Source organism: Hippopotamus amphibius, chromosome 16 (genome assembly GCF_030028045.1).
Source record: "Hippopotamus amphibius kiboko isolate mHipAmp2 chromosome 16, mHipAmp2.hap2, whole genome shotgun sequence".
Classification (NCBI taxonomy): Eukaryota; Metazoa; Chordata; class Mammalia; order Artiodactyla; family Hippopotamidae; genus Hippopotamus; species Hippopotamus amphibius.
Window position 1 is genome coordinate 28,396,482 of NC_080201.1, and position 12,458 is coordinate 28,408,939.

The following is a 12,458-nucleotide window of genomic DNA, read 5'->3' on the forward strand; positions in this document are numbered from 1 at the left end:
TAATAGTCCTCAAATCCTGGAATTCTTGCTGATTCAGATAAAAGCTTTTGAATACACTGCTGAATGGGATAACAGTTTTCTGTTGTTTCGTGCTATTCATGATATAACAACCACAGACGTGACACACTGGATTGAATGTGTCTTAGTAACATTTTCTTTATCACTTCCTTAAGTCTATCTAGACAATCAGCAAAACGATAAACCAAGGCCTGATTTGTAGCATTCACATATTTCTGTCGTGTAAATACTCCCACCATGGACAATTTCAAGACCTAAGCATTGAAAATGGAATTGGAGAAAAGATGTGCTATGGCTCAGTATTCTATAGCATTCCTATCACACCAGGGTGATGGACGTCAAAAACCATAAGAGCATAGATGACTCATTTGCGAAGGCTGCCGTGACTAAGTACCATAGACTGAGCAGCTTAAACAACAAAAATGTATCATCTCGCAGTTCTGGAAGCTGGAAGTCCAAGATCAGGGTGTCGACAGGGCTGGTTCCTTCTGATGGCTGTGAGGAGGGATCTATTCTATGCCTCTCCCTTAGCTTCTGGTGGTTTACTGGCTCTCTTTGGTGTTCCTTGGTTTGTGGAAGCATCGCCCTGATCTCTGCCTTCGTCTTTATATGACATTCTCCCGGTGTGTGTCTGTGTCCAAATGTCTCCCTTTTACAAGGACGCCAGTCATATTGGATTAGGGCCCACCTCTTCCCCTCTGTAAAGACCCCTCATCTCCAAATAAGGTCACATTCTGAAGCAGTGAAGGTTAGGACTCCGACATATGAATTAGCGGGAAGGGCACACCTAACAATAGATAATAGCAAAACGTGGCATAACAATTAGAAAGTAGTCATTTTGAGTATTTATTACCATTTTGATTACAATTTAATTTTAAGTTTATGTGATTTAATTCTTAACAATGACTGTGTCGCACAACCAACCACCGGCTCTTAGGAGCCAGTACAAACAGGCTCCAACACACCAGTGGCCCTCGCCTCCCCTCAGCCTTGTCCCAAGTCCCCGGCTGAGCTCCCTGCAGGCTCAGATGAGGGAGAGGTCAGAAAAGCTGGGTTTAAGTCCTGAACATCTTCTCTAAGGAAACCTGAGAGCCTGGTCTCTTCTTATCAGGAAGGGGTCCCCAGGGAAGGATGCCCCAGTGACAAGTTGTGGTCGCAGGGCTGCCCAACCTGACCAGCCAAGAGCTAGAAACAGTCCAAGTGCCCAGCACCAGGAAGTAGCTCAGGAAGCACAGCCCAGCTCTGCCCTGCTAGGGCGACCAACCATCTCTAATTGCCCCAACTGTCCCTGCTTTAGCGCTGAATGTTCTGGGTCCCAGGAAATGCCAGACAAACCAGACAGTTGGCCATCCCCACCTCATGGTCATATGGTCAGGACAAAAAAAAAATGCTTATAAATACTAAATTCAGTAAAAAATAATCAGAAAGCAAAGGTAGCATCTCCACCCATCCCAAGGACCTGTTTCTCTGCTCTGAGGCAGGGCTGGTATCCAGGGGCTGCTCAGAAATGCTCTGCAGAGTCCGTGGTGTCAAATTTGTGTTTCTGGGTCCAGCTACCAGATAGCAGAGATGCAGGGAAAGAAGAGGCAACCCTGAGGGGTGGGTAAGTGCGGGACGCTGGAGCCAGTTCAATCCCAGCTCTACCACACACTTGCTGTGTGACCTTGGGGAGGTAGCCTAAGAGCTCTGTGCCTCAGTGTCTCCATCTGTAAACTACTCCTTACCACCTTGCATGGTTGGTTGTTCAGCTTCAGTGAAAGCAGCCACAGAAAGCACAGCATCTGGCATGCAGCAAGCACTTAAGCAATGCTATCAGGAAGCAAAGCCAGTGGGAAGGATTGTGGGTGTTTCTTTCCATTTTAGAATTATTTCCATTATGGCTTTTCTAAAGTTTGATTGCACAACACAATCAAACAAAACAAAAACCGTAGGTATCTATGTACATGGCTATGTAAATATTTATATGTTTATAAATAGAGCTTGAAACCAAATGCTACACTGTGGTGGGGGGATTGGTGGCGGCTGTTCCCCGGATGCTGCGGCTGGCCCCAAAGCGTGCCGTTCCTGGAGGTGTATCTTCGGAACAGCTGAGAGGAGATGCAGGTGGTTGCCTCTCTGAGGCAACCCACATCAGAACGAAAAACCTGAGCAGGCTGAGGAAATAGGAGGCAAGCAGGCACAGCTCCTGAGTCAGAGAGGGTGTCTATTGTTTCTGGGGAAGCCCAGCCCAGGCACGACTCAGGCCCACCTCCACGGCTGGCACAGATTCTGTTCCCCTCAGCCCTCACGCACCTTGCAGAGAGAGGCCATGGCAACTTGGGGCTGCCGTGGCCCCGGAGGAAGGAGAGTCTGCCCCTGTACACGGAAGGGCAGCCATGCCCTGCCAATCTGCTTTCTCTCGTCTCTGAGCTCCAGTCCTAGTATTAGAGGTGCCTTGTGTGTGTGTAGCGGGGAGCGGGGGGGGGTTGCCTCGGATAAGAAACGTAAGGAGGTGCTGGCTGCCAGGAGCCCATGACCTTGCACCTCACTCAAACTTGCCTCTGGCTCTGTGAAGCAGGCTCTGTGATTATCTCATCTCAAAGTCAGAACAAAAGGAAAAGCACAAGCCTCAGAGAACACAATGTTACTTGCCCTGGAAAGTAGCAGAGCCAAGATTTGAACCCAGGCCTGTCAGGCTCCAGTGCCTACTGGTTTCCCCACTGAGCCGTCCCCTCCCCCTGGGGCACGTGGACACCTGGCTGAGCCTCAGGTGACCGACGTGGCAGAAAGCACGCTGAAGCTGAGTTTGCAGGCTGGAGCTGGGGTCCCATCTCTGTCCAGGCTCACTGGGTGACCTTGGTCAAGTCCTTTCCTTTCTTGGTGCCTCGGTTTCATGGTCTGTGGAAGCTGATGGAGTAGGAGCTACAAACTGCAGTGTCCACCAAGGCCGGGCAGGCCAAGCTAGTGAGAGCAGGACGGAGGTGGGAGTGTGTGGGTGACAGTAGGGAGTGGGGGAGCCCGGGGTGAGCTGGTGAGTACAGGCCAGCTTGGGAAGCGCTGCCCAGCTCCAGCCAAATGTTAACTTTGAAGGGGTTTGGGCCCAGTGTGGCCTGATCCTTCAGTCTTTGGAGAGAAGCCAGAACCTGATTTTCATATGAGAAGCTAAATTGTTAAAAGTTGAGAATGAATTCAAATGGATTGAAAGCCCTTTGAGAGTCAAAGCCTATATAGGGCCAGACACCACCCATGGGCCTCTTGCTGGCAACCTACAGACCCCATGTCAGAGCCTTTGGGTGTTCCCCAACATCCACGTGCCCCTTTAGTGGAATGCACCGTCATACTTTTAGCTGGGCTCATAGTTCTGCAGAATAAAGACATCATTTCCTAGTTTCCCTGGCAGTTACAGGTGGCCACATGACCAAGTGCACCCATCTGCCCAACAGGGAGAGCACAAAGGCTGACATTGATAGGGGCCCCATGCTGCTGCCAACACTTCGCTACATAAACTCCTTCATGCTCACAGCAGTCCCACAGTAAATACTATTTTATCCACTTTTTCCAGTTGAGGAAACTGAGGCACAGACACCCAAATTCACAAAACCGGAGAGAAACAAAGCCAGGATTCTCCCCAGATAGGCAGCCTTGCTGTCTCTGTGGGTCCTGTCACCCCAGAAGAGCGTGGGTTTGGCAGAAGCAGTGATGGGATTCAAGACAAGGGCACATATCCTCGGGTCCCCCACACAGAGTCTGGCCTGGCTAAGGAGCCCCCTCCCCACTGAGGGGGGCAGGAGAGCACGGTGGACAAGAGCCCAGACTCTGGAGGCCCCAAGATAAGAGGACACTCCTGGGCAAGCCTCCTGTGCCTCAGTGTCCTCATCTCTAAAATGGGCACATTGGGAGCTCATGCCTGGCAGGAATAAAGGTGCGTGCAAAGCGCTGAGCCCAGGGACCGGCAGAGTCTGAGGGCAGGGTGGATCCAGGACTCTTCTAGCCCAGCCGAGCCACCAGGGAACCAGGGAGAGCTTGGAGTTTGAGGGGCCTGCAGAGGGGGTGTCCCTGCCCACCGGTGCTTGGGCAGGCACTGGGCAGGGATCAGAAAATGTATGTCCCAAGCTCTCCCCGCAGCAGCCCTGGCCTGACCCCCAAATCTGCAGGGCTCCCTGTGGGCCTCAAAGAACTCCTGATAGGGTGTGAGGACCAGACCTGTGGAGGGCAAGCCTGGGAGGCTGGGTCCCAACCAAGACCCCAGCCCAGCCCATTTGAGAGGCCCCTCTGTGCCACTTGCCATCTGCCTGGTCCTGGGGGTCCTGGTCCCCCCAGCAGCTGGGTTTGCTCACGTGATACCCCATCTGCTGTGAGTCAGAGGAGGGCTTCACTGGGCTGCCTGGAGGAGAGGATTAGGGGTGCTGAGTTCTACAGTTCAGGAAGAGGAGGAGGCACTGGGGTTTGGGACTATGGGGCCACATTTCTCCCATCCCCCCTACCTGCACCCCCAACATCCCCACTGCCTCCTCCATGCCCTCCCTCAGAGCCCTGCCATGGAGAGAAGCCCACCTGCATCCCCGAAAGGGGAGCAGCTCCCATCACCCACACATAGCTCTTGCTGAGGATGAAGTAACCTGGGGCCCAGCTCAGCTAGAGCACTGTCCGTGTGGCCCCCCTCACGGCTGTCCCTGCCTTCCCCTTCTCATCTTTGTCATGCTGGGCCCTGCTAGGAAGGCCACCCCCACAACACTCAGACCCGGCCACAGCCCTGCCCCCTCTTTTGCCTGCGCTTCCCCAGGTCTGGGTGGCCACTGCCCCCTCTGCCCCAGCCCTGCGTTTCCTTGTTGGCCCCACTCTCCAGGCTGAAGAGGCCTTCAAGACTAGACTCCTATGTAGTCATCACAGATGAGTACGTGAGCACATCTCCTATGTGTGACCTCGGGTGAATTACTGCCCTCTCCGGGCTCCTCTCCATCTAGATCCAAGGCCTCCTGCCGTAGTTTCTGATTAATTGGTTTTGGATGATGGCCAGCATTAGTCAATTTTTTCAAGCCTCTCCTACCAGGTGACTTCAGTGTCAGGGAAGGGGGAGGTGCTGTTTTCTTCTTGAGGGCTTCGGGTATCAGGCTCCCATTTCTCCCCCAGCCTCAGTCACTGGCTCAGCCTTTCCCCTGGAGGTATAGGGTACTTGGTGGCAAATGATCCAGAAGGCAGAGTCCCTAGAGGGTCAAAGTCTGTGCCCGTCGGTGGTGGAAAATGAAACTTTTGCTGGCCAAACACCCAGAGGCTGTATCTGCTGCTCCACAAACACGCCTCTGAGCAGCAGGAGGCCTGAGGCCAGCCTCCAGCGAGCATGCAGCCAGGGCCACCCCAGCCCAGCCCAGCCACACTGAGCCTCGGCTAGAGTGAGAGGTCAGGGGTGTACCACAGTCACCCATGAGGTGGGCCACAGGACGTCTCAGAAACAGCCCAGCCCTGGAGACGTGCAAACCAGCGGTCCTGTCCCCCTCCACCACTGACTTGCAGTGACCTTGGGCAAGTCCCTTTCGACTCTGAGCCTCAGTGGGCCTAGTCTTAGCAACAATACAGTAAATAAAGTGCCCAGCCCAGGGTCCAGCCTAGAGTTAGAGCAGCAAGCTGCACCACAACAGGAAGAGGGCAAAAACAAGATAAGCTGATTTTTCTTTTTTCCAGTGCTTAACAAAGTCAATAAATAATGTCCAAGGTTAATAAATCAAAATAATAGCGGTCTAAGCATGTTATTTATAGCCCTGGAGGTAACCACCACGTAAATTAAAATTGTTAAGTGGTGGACTCTGAGGTGGGGGTTTGCAGGAAGCTGGGCGTTTGGAGAAGTCCTCTTTACCAGTTCATGTTTTTTAATATCTATTTTTTTTAATAAATTTATTTACTTATTTATTTTATTGGCTGTGTTGGGTCTTTGTTGTTGCACACAGGCTTTCTCTAGTTGCGACAAGCAGGGGCTACTCTTCGCTGCGGTGCTCAGGCTCCTCATTGCCTTGGCTTCTCTTGTTGCGGAGCACGGGCTCTAGACACGTGGGCTTCAGTAGTTGCGGCACATGGGCTCAACAGTTGTGGCTCATGGGGTCTAGAGCACAGGCTCAATAGTTGTGGTGCACGGGCTTAGTTGCTCCGCAGCATGTGGGATCTTCCCCGACCAGGGCTTGAACCCGTGTCCCCTGCATTGGCAGGAGGATTCTTTAACCACTGCACCACCTAGGAAGTCCAGTTTCTTAAAAGTACTCATTAAAAAGTGACTCAGCCCTTCCGGTGTTGTTTTGGGAGGTCATCACTCAACAGAAGTATTTGGGGCCTATAAGGCCAAAATAAGGTCAAGTGCTCAAGTTGTGGAGTCAGGCTGCTAGGGTTCAAATCCCTGCTCTGCAACTGACCAGCTGTGTCACCTTGGGCAAACTACTTCACCACTTTGTGCCTCAATTTCTTCATCTATTGAATGGGAATAATAATAATTCCATGCTGCTGGCATATATAACTGAGACATTATCATTATATATCTATAACTCATATACACAGTTGGTTTATAAAAATAGGGTTATTATGCTATACATAGTTGTTTTGGGGGGGTTTGTTTATTTTTCAGTTTTTTGGGCTGTGTTGGGTCTTCATTGCTGTGTTTTCTCTAGTTGTGGCCAGCAGGGGCTACTCTTCATTGTGGTACGCGGGCTTCTCATTGCAGTGGCTTCTCTTGTTGCGGAGCATGGGCTCTAGGCACGTGGGCTTCAGTAGTTGCAGCACATGGGCTCAGTAGTTGTGGCACATGGGCTTAGTTGCTCCACGACATGTGGGATCTTCCTGGACCAGGGATTGAACCCGTGTCCCCTGCGTTGGCAGGTGGATTCTCAGCCATTGCGCCACCAGGGAAGTACCTATATGTAGTTTTTTGTAACTTGCTTTCTTTTCTCTTGCCAAGATATAACGGATATTATTCCACGACAATACATAGAGTTCTATTTCATTCTTTCTAACTGATGCAAGAATTCCATTGCATACAATATAAAATTTATTTATCCTCTATTGAAGGAAATTTAGGTAGTTTCTAACTTTTAGTACAATATGCTTCACAGCAACGCACATATATTTTGGGCATATGTGTGGCTATTTCTGACAAATAGATTCCTAAGAGGGGAATTGTTGGGTCAGAGATTGTGCAGTTACAACTTTTATATATTGCTAAATTGCCCTCCTTAAAAAGTAGTGTCAATTTAGATTCCCACGGATATGGTTATGAAAGTGCCCATTTTCCCATACTCATACCACTGTTTTTTTATGCCAATCTGGAAAAGGCAGATGCCATTGTTTTTACATGCCTATCTATAATTGTGAAGGAGGCTGAATATCTTTTCACAACTTTACTTTCCATTTTTATTTCTTCTTGTGTGAAACAACTATGTAGGTCTTTTACCCATTTTTATTTTTTTTAATTTTATTTATTTATTTATTATTTTTTGGGGGGTACACCAAGTTCAATCATCTGTTTTTATACACATATCCCCGTATTCCCTCCCTCCCTTGATTCCTCCCCCACCCTCCCTCGTGTCCCCCCCACCCTCCCCATCCCAGTCCTCTAAGGCATCTTTTACTCATTTTTAATTGAGCTTTTCGTCACTGATTTATTTTCTTACTGATTTATATGACCTTTCATATTAAAAATCTGAATTTTTTAATACATATAAGACAATATTTTCCAGTAGTCTACTGTATACCTTTTAGCTAAATTCTCAGTGTCTTTGGTCATAGACAGTTTTACATTATTATATAGTCAAACATAATGTTCCTTTATGAATTTTGGCCCTCGTGTCTTCACTCTTATTGGTTGGACCTTATTAAAAAATATTCTTCTATATTTTATTTTAATACTTTTATAGTTTTTGTATAACATTGACTCCATCCATCTTTAATCCATCTGGAGTGTTTATATGTGTGTATATGGCGTGAGGTAGGGATCTAATTTTATTCCCTTCTAAATGGAGTGCCAATTGTCCCAACAACATTCATTGATCGAGCCATCCTTTCCCAGCTGACTTGCAATGTTGCTTTGCCAAATGTAACTCTCTGACATTTTAAGCACCCTTGCTGTGACCAGCACAGGGCAGAACTCTGTAAATGCTGACTTTGGGAGCAACCAAAATGACAGATAAATGAGATCAGCATATACTATCATGCAGCAAAGCATGAATCTCAGAGTTTAGAATTAGCAGTGAATATGAGTGGCTCCCAACATAAATGAATACTTGTGACTTTCGTTTTTATTCTGTTTTCAAATCAGCCTTATCTCCCTGCAATAAAATTTGTATATTTTAAGTGTACAAATCAATGACTTGACAAATGTGCATGCTGGTGTAGCAAACACCCCAATCAAAATATAGAGCATTGGGACTTCCTAGGTGACACAGTGGTTAAGAATCCATCTGCCAATGCAGGGGACACAGGTTTGAGCCCTGCTCCAGGAAGATCTCACAAGCCTTGGAGCAACTAAGCCACAACTATTGAGCCTGCACTCTAGAACCCATGAGCCACAACTATTGAGCCCATGTGCCACAACTACTAGAGCCCATGCTCCACAACAAGAGAAGCCACTGCACTGAGGAACTACCACAATGAAGAGTAGCCCCTGCTCCCTGCAACTAGAGAAAGCCCATGCGCAGCAACAAAGACCCAATGCAGCCAAAAAATTAATTTAAAAAAATAGAGAGAGAGCATTTTCATCTTTCCAGAAGTTCCTTCATGCCCCTTTGCAGTCAACCTCCCCTCCACTCCCACCCCAGGCAACCAATATACTAAAGAGTGTGCATGTAGTACACTGATAACATTTTCAGAGAAATAAACAACCCAGCTGCAGCAGAAGCCTATTGGCTAAGGAGGAAGGCCAACTTCCCCTCTGGGAAAAGACTACTCTCTTGAGACTGACAAACACCTCCCTGGACCTGTTTGGTTAAGAAGGTGGCCGGGGAGGGGAGGGGATGGGGAGCAGGGGGTGGAGGGCTGGAGTAACCCAGGCTAGGTATCCCCAGCTCAGGCAGGCAAGTTTGTTCTCGCAGTTTTTTTCGAGTCTCAAAATCAAATCTGCCAAATTTTTGCTTAATATTTTCTTTTAGATCTATGGATCTTTTTAAAATTTAATTCAAAATGATTGCTTTTAAAAGGAAAAACAATGGGACTTCCCTGGTGGCACAGCAGTTGAGAATCCACCTGTCAATGCAGGGGACAGGGGTTTGATCGATCCCTGGCCCAGGAAGATCCCACATGCTGTGGAACAACTATACCTATGCACCACAACAACTGAGCCTACGAGCCACAACTACTGAAACCTGACTGCTGCAACTACTGAAGCCCGCACACCTGGAGCCCATGCTCCACAACAAGAGATGCCACTGCGGATGAGAAGTCTGTGCACTGCAAACCAAGAGTAGCCCCAGCTCGCCACAACTAGAGAAAGCCCGTGTGCAGCAACGAAGACCCCATGCAGCCAAATAAATAAATAATAAATCTTTAAAAAAAATGTTTTTTTAATAAATAAAAGGAAACAATATCCTGTGTTAAATCACCAGGGTCACATGCCATAATTAATAAAAAGCTACTCATTAAACTACAATTAAAAATTAATCTCCCCATGCCATCTAAAAATCCATTCATATTGCCTCTTACAGAGCCAGCCACAGACAAGAAGGGTAAGTGAGCAGCAGAGGAAGAATCCAGAACTTGAGGATGGAGGCTGGTGGCTTGAAGGGCAGGAGAGCGGCTGGAGGGGACAAGCCCGCCTCAGTGTGTCTCAGGACCTAAGGACTCCCTTTTTCACTAAAGCAGTGGAATTGCTTTAGGAACAGACCTGAGTCCGCATACCTGCTCCCTGCAAGCCTGTGACAGTTTCTTAGCTCACAGGTTCTGTGACCTTCCACCCATAAAAGGAAACATATATGTGAGGGGTCACTCAAGGAGAAAATACCTTTGGAGTCAGGGAGCCCGGGATTCATTTGTACTTAGTTATGTGTCCTTGGGGAAGAGAATAACCTTTCTGAGCTTCAACTTCCTCACTTGTAAACATGGCCATAATAATAGTACCTCACTGTAAGGGCTGCTTCTGGTGGGGTTTGCAAAGCACCCTGCTTGGCACAGAGCTGGCTCTCTGTACATGAGAAGCCGTTGTTTGCTTTCCCCTAGGACCTTGGAGAATGCAAACCACCACTATCATCAGCCTCTGTCTGAGTGATGAAGTGGTTAATGAAATCAGTGCCTCCTGAAAGCAGCAGCTCTGGCAGGCACCAGTTTTATTAATCAATTGCTTGTTAAACTTCTTCCTGTTCTGCTGATGGGCGCAATTAGCTGCCTGCAGGCTGGTGGCCCTAACGAAATGATAACTAATTTGGGGGTTGGCCTGGAGGCAGGATGTGGGGGTGTGGGAGCCCAGGTCAAGGAGTGGGGGCTGCAGCACCTGCTCTGGAACCAGCACGGCCAAGGCCTCTTCCCCGAGGTCTGGCTCCCTCTGGGCGAAGAGGCCTGGGGCCTGGAAGGGCCGGGGGCTGCCTCTGGCCCCTGAGGCCTGGCGGGAGGCGGCCTCAGTGAGTGGGAATTACCTTTTGCACGGACAGGATTGTCTCAGGCAATCCTCCCAGCCCGGCCCCAGGGCCGCTACTCTCCCCAGGCATAGGTGAGGAGCCCTGAGGCTCAGAGAGGTCAGACAGTAGGTGGTCAGGGCAGCGGTCCCCTCTCTCACATTCAGCGCAGCCTTTCCCCTGTGGTGGGGCAGGTGGAGATCCTCGTGTCCACACACTAGGAGGGACAATCACACCTTTGCCTGATGGGCAGTTCACATGGGGCCCTTGAGACTTATCTACGCTGTCTCTGGTCCCACTTCATTGACCGGGGTCGGAGGCCCAGAGAGGGGCAGGGACTGCCTGGAAACACAGAGTCAGAAGCCAGAGCCTAGGTGTCCTCAGGGAAGACACGTCTGAGTAGGACTCAGTGTGCCTGCCCGGTGCCCCCCAGCTGGAGGGCTGCTGCGAATTCTCACCCCACCCCTCGCTGTGGTCCGCCCCACCCCCCGTGAGAAGCTACTTACCCAAGTCCGCAGCTGGCTAACACCTTCCTAAGTGGTAAAGGCAGCTGGCTTGGGGCTGCAAGTTCTCAGCTTTCTGGGTTCCCAGAAGGCATCTTCGACTCATCATCCCACTGCACATCCTCCCAGCCCTTTTGGGTCCTTGAGTCACCTTGGCAACAACAACCCCCAAATCTCCCAGTACAAACCTTGGTGTTTGGTCCGAACACCACCCTACCCCACCCCCCCCCAACACCAGTCAGATGGAGCTGGGATGACTGGCCTTTCCTCTTGGTTCACCAATGGGGAAACCAACACCCGGGGAGGGAACAGACCAGGCCACCGTCACACAGCCAATCAGTAGTGGCAGAGATGGGGCTAGAACCCTGGGAGTGCCCCTTTGCAGGTTCGGGAGCCGCTGACCCGCTGGGAGGCTTTGGTGGAGTCCCTGCCCTCTCTGGGTCTCAGTTTCTCATCTCTCAAATGACGGGTTGCGTGAGATTAAAAGAGCACATGTGACAGTAATAATGTGTCTATTATTTCGGTTGACATGGAGAGGTGCATGAGACAGTTTCCATCATTGCATTTTTAAAGATTTTATAGTGTCTATTACGTTGCAGGCGCTCTCTCAAAGGCATTACACAGTTTATTCTCCTATCAACTCTGTAAGCGAGTTACTATTATGACCATCCCATAGTGCAGATCTGTCAGCTCAGGCCAGGAGAGGTTGGGAAGCTTCCTGGGGTTGCACAACGCGTACGTGAGGGAGTTGGGGCTTCTGCCCAGTCAGGGCGGTAACCAGCCCACAACACTGCGCCCATTGTAGCAACCATCCACAGAGGGGGAGGGAGGAGGTCCTTATGGCAACAGTCTGGGGACAGGTGGACATAGGTGAGGTCACTGGGAGATGTGCCACGAGTTGGGGAGTTGGGCTCCACCTTCCTGTCTCTCTGAGGAAGGGAAGGCATCTGATCTTTCCCTGAGTTCTGCCGGCCATATGTAATGCACCTCTGCTCACAGCATCTCAGAGGATACAGCACCCTGGCGATGGTACACCAAAGAGGTGACAAGTTGAGACTGGAAGTGTGCAGAGACTGGCATTATAAAGAGAAGATTCTCTTTTATGCAACCCAACACAAGATGTCCCCTCAGACCCTCAAACCCAGCGGCTCTAAAGCTGATGTTAAGATTTTTGTTTTCAGTGACGGCAGACTTCCTTTTCCCTCTGAACACAGTTTACAATGCTGAGAAAAGTATTTTTTAACATCGAAGAGCTACAAAGATTGTGGGGAAGCAGCAGGCCAAATCTGAAGAGAAAATATAACCCCAGAGAGGCAAGCAAAGTAACAGAACCACCAAAGCCACTTCCGTATGAAGGGTATTGGCAGATGGTACCACTTGG